General features: G+C 36.3%; 1 long non-coding RNA gene across 1 annotated transcript; it reads right to left on the reverse strand.

The window, feature by feature from the left end:
- Nucleotides 1-2,398: 2,398 nt before the first annotated feature.
- Nucleotides 2,399-4,241, reverse strand: LOC307156810. Its single transcript, XR_013820816.1, has 3 exons — nt 4,191-4,241; nt 3,928-3,955; nt 2,399-2,470 (listed from the first exon to the last, which is right to left on the reverse strand). It is a non-coding gene; the product is annotated as an uncharacterized lncRNA (long non-coding RNA).
- Between the last annotated feature and the right edge of the window lie 898 nt (nt 4,242-5,139).

The raw sequence follows: 5,139 nt of genomic DNA on the forward strand, positions 1-5,139 counted from the left end.
TAAATACATGTGTTTACATTTTTTTGTTACAGTTTACAATTTGGTAAAATTTTAAATGGCTTTACCACCAATTTAACGCTGAATAAAAGTATTTTTATAAAAGTATCTTACTGACCCCAATAGAAAATACTGGAGAAAACTGGATCATAGCCGCTTTGGAAATATGATGCACATGCACATGTATGATCTGTGTTTCCCGCCTTCATTGTGTTTTTGGTTCAGTACTGTGTCCTAGTGTTCCATGATTGTTCTAATTAGTCATGTCTATCACCTGTGCATTGTCAATCACCTCATTGGTTATCTTGTTAGTCTCTGTGAATGTTCTCTTTCAGTCTTGGTCTGTTATCGTCAATGTAAGCGTGAGTGTTTGGTTATTAAATGTTATTTCTACATATTCCTCATCTCCATGAGCTTTGTCCTACGCGTAACGTGACACATGCAGCAAGGCATCTACCAGCAAATATGATTATTTGGTGGTAAGAGTGAAGTGCACAGGTCTATTCTTTGTGAATTTTTAATAAACCTTTTCCAGAGGGTTCTTTTTTATTGTTGGGTGTTAAAATTTCATGTCACGTTATTACAGCTTTCAACTGACAATTTCAGTTGAAAGCAATGCATTTTTAATGGAAATTCTCGAACTGAAAAGGCATTCAGGTGTAAACATAATATTGTGCAAAGAGTAGGAACTATGATATATATGAGTCTTTAATTTCATGCACATTATGTTGGTCACATGAAACACTAGCTGATTGAAGGTCTGCAGTAAGAGTAAATCTGTGCTTTATATCTCAGTTGGTGTGTGCAATATCAAACTAAAATAGACTCCATGAGTATATTCACTGTGAAGGTGAAACCTCCCCTCAATGCCAGAGATGTGATAGATGGATAATGACAGATCCAATACAAAAAAAAAAAAAAAAACATTCAAAACAACAGCACAGCTGACTATTATAGAATGGCACAGGGCCAAGTGTCCATACTCACATTTCCATTCAGACTCCGTCTCTATATTTCAGCATATATACTATGGGTGAAAAAGAACCACAAAGTTCACTACCCACAGTTTGTTATGCATTTTGTATTCATCTCTAATTTATTGTCACTTTTGAAATATAATAACATTAAAGAGAAATAGATAAACACACACATATAGTACCAGTCCAAATTTGCGGTCTGTAAGATTTTTACAAATGTTTTTATATTTTTAAAGCACTTCTGCACACCAAGGCAGCATTTACATATTGAAATATTAGTACCATTCCAAATAATTTGAATATATTTTGAAATATAATTTATTCCTGCGATGGCAAAGCTGAATTTTCAGCATTGCTCCAGTCTTCAATATCACATGATCCTTCAGAGATCATTTTAATATGCTAATTTGCTGCTCCAGATTATCATCAATGTTGAAAATAGTTGTGCTGCTTAATGTTTTGTGGAAATATATATATACACACACAAACCTGAATACACTTGATATAAATCTGTGACAATCAAATTATTCATGTATGTATCCTATATATTCCAATAAAAGTTTACATTTCACAAATAAGTAATTATTGTCTTTGTAATTTTACAATGCATAGCCCTGCTAGTGAAAGTACATTACGCCATTTACTGCTGAAAGAACTTTTCTGATAGGCTGTGGTTTCCATTTTCACATATGACGTTGATAGAAAAATGGCTTGTTATCTTAGTACTCGGTAAAACAGTTCCAAGGATGTCATTGTGTCTCATTCAGCACTGACACTCTCGAAATGGCACTTCGGTCATTTGTATAATTAGGTTGCTTTCTCACTCAGGCTCATAAAAGCCAAGAGAAGGAAAAAGTGAATCTACCATCATTAGACATCACCTAGTATGCAAATGTCATCTTGAAAAACAGTGTATTTATATTTCTCTGTAGAGCTTTTGTTCATCTCAGCAGGTGTTTGGAGGAGCTCAGTTTAGAAAGGTACAAACATCAAAAGATGTTTAGCACACTATTATAGAGCCTCTTTACTTTACATATCAAACTCTACTTTCAGTGTTCAAGTCCAAGTCCCTGTAATCTACCGTGTTCTGCCTAGTCATGATCAAAAACGGCTTGGTTTGTCGTGTGAGTAAACAGTGTTGCACTAACCGGTTTGCCAAGGCGCAGAGTTGTTTGCTTCTCCTCAGACATGGTCATTTATCCATTGCATGATAGATGCGAGACAGCTCTGAAACCCTGATTTGCCGCGTTGCAGAATCCACCCATGTAGCTGAGGAATAACATCCTCCATCTCGCGCTGTCGGCACGCCAGACTGTTTGGCCTGCGGGCGATGTATTAAATGGTATATTGATAATTGAAATCTTTTCGGCTGACTCTGTTTTGCTGACGGAGCTCTTTGGAAGCAGATGGCCTTCATTACTCAAGGGTGTAGGTTGCTGAGCGGGGACGCGGATCCAGCCTGTTCCCCAGCTCCGATACTCACTCAAACATGGACCCTGATAGGAAAGAGGAACAAACAAGTAAAATGTCCAGTCAAGTGTACAAGAAAAGAAAAGATAAGCTCTCATATCTTTCAGCACTGCAACCGAGTCGTGCAGGTTCCCTGCTTTCCAACATCATGAAAATCAGACCCTTCCTGTCAGAGTATGTGGTGCAACTTCTTGTCATTTCAAGACTGGATTACTGCAGTGCTCTACTGGCAGGCCTTCCAGCATGTGACACTAAGCCTCAGAAGATGATCTAGAATGCGGCAGCACATCTACTTTTCAATCAGCCAAAGAGAAACCCATTTCACACCCCTCTTGATCTCACTCCACTGGCCCGTTGCGGCCAGAATCAAATTTAAGATTGTGACGTTGGCTTTCAGAATTGCCACTGGAACTGCACCTTCCTACATCATTTCAGTCCTACAAGTGTACGCTCCCTAACTCAAGCGGAGGTCACTGAATAAGCGACTCCTTTCTTTCACACTCTCCAAAAACTTTCACCCTCTGTGTTCCTCTTTGGTGGGATGAGCTGTCAACCTCCACCTAAACTGCTGAGGCATCTTTTATGAAGCAGCTGAAGACAGGCACTTAACCACCCCAACACCCAATGCACTTAAGAAAAAAAAAAAAACTCTGCATTTCTTCTCTTCTCTAGTTTGATTCCTAATCTAGTTGTGAAATTAACCTGGCATTATAATAATATTGTTGACTCCTTGTTGAACAAACTGCTTTAGTTCCCCTCTTGCATGTGCTAAATGCATATATGTAAATGTACATCATTTAAGTTTTTCCTTGAAAGCCACCAAAATCACCAGTGAACTTGAGCAGGTGTTCTGGGGTTCAGTTTGGTGTAGTTATTGTTAATTATAACTTTAATTGCAATAAAGCTACAATAAAATAAAGTATATTTATGTTTAGCTTATAGGTTAAATTTGTTTGCGAATAAAAAACGAATAAAATGTAAGCTAAAATGAAAATAAAAACTTCAAGCTAATTCAAAATATTAATTAATACTATAATTGTAAACAAAGTCAACTGCAAAAACATATTCACAAAATATGATTCATATATGTAATCTAATTCATATTCCCAAAATAAAATGAATCTATTTATGAAATATGACTCACAAAGGTGTATTCAGATAAAAAAAATATATGATTCACAAATGCAAAACACAATTCATGGACGCACAAGCTATTTTAATTATTTATTTTTTACATTTATTCAAAAAAATATATATTATTTGTATTATTATTAACAATTAATTCATAAATGTTAAAAACATTAAAAACTATTTGTTTTATGTGAAATTGGTTACACATTTGTGAATATATATATATGCATGTTATTTTGTAAATGTTAATTAGGTTATAAATCATGTTTCACAAAAAATTATATATATATATATATATATATATGAACAAAAAATTTGCTAAATTGCATATATAAAACAGCGTGATACTCACCATGTTGACAAACGTATCGGGTTCGGACCTAAAAGTACAAGATGAAAAGAGAACAGCAATTAAGTTTGATTCCCCTCAAACTTAGCTTCACCCAAAGTAAACATATTTAAAAGGCACTGCACTTTAAAATAACTCTTACTTGTCATTTCTTTGATTTACAGAGTCTCTCCTTTAGCATTGCACTGGATGCAGTAAAAACAGTGATAAAGAAAATGTCAAGCAAACTGCTTCTGAAGGACAAACATCAACAACCTATTACCAACCTGAATGTCCTCAATTCATCTGCCATACACAATCCCAGTGGTCATTTTACCTCTGCCCTGAATCACAATGCTGAGTGAACAGATCACAAGAAAATAGGACAAGTGTGACTATCATAAGACTCAAATCTGGAAATGAACACAAGCCTGCAGCAACGTCCGGCCCCAATTACCTCCTCCAAACAAATTTGCCGTTCACATTGTTTGAAGCACTGGTATGATGAGCAGTAATAAAGCATTCTTCTAGTTATATTGAGCACTTACTCACCATCAAGTGACACTCACTCAAAGGCAGGAAATGAAGTCACAACGCAGCTTATCATTACAGCTCAGTACAGTACACTAATTGGTCAGCTTTCCCGCCTTGTATCTCAGTGACATCCACTTTAAAGTCTCTTCTCCAGGAAGATATAAACATGCCATATTTGGTGCTCCATAATTGCAGTGCCCACCAGGGTGAAGTAAACGTTCATTTCCAAGCCGCCTGAACAGAGATCAATGTTAACGTCCCGTCCTAGACCGCTGATAATGGTAGACTAGAGAGACGCATGCGATTAACATCTCTCAAGTGCAGAGTCACTTTGAAAGGCTAAAATGAGGCAAGTAGCAAACACTCATTGAAAATGATATGATGGAGTGGTAGGATTCGGTAATTATCTGTTTTCATTGGAAAGGCTGGAATCGATGAGCCTTCGCTAGATGGCTTACGCTAAAGTCAAATGACTTTGCTAGCATGCATAATAAACAGCTAATCTCAAGGAACTTAAAGGGACACGCACAAATGAAAATGTAACTTTCCTTCTTCTGTGTAACAAAAAGAAGATATTCTGATTTTCTTTTGCCCATGCAAAGAAAGTCATTGGCGTCCAATATTGTTTTGGACCCCATTAACTTTCATTATATGGGCAAAAACATGCTTAATATTCCATTGAATAAAAGAAATCATACAGGT

This window comes from Squalius cephalus (genome assembly GCF_949319135.1).
Source record: "Squalius cephalus genome assembly, chromosome: 4".
Classification (NCBI taxonomy): Eukaryota; Metazoa; Chordata; class Actinopteri; order Cypriniformes; family Leuciscidae; genus Squalius; species Squalius cephalus.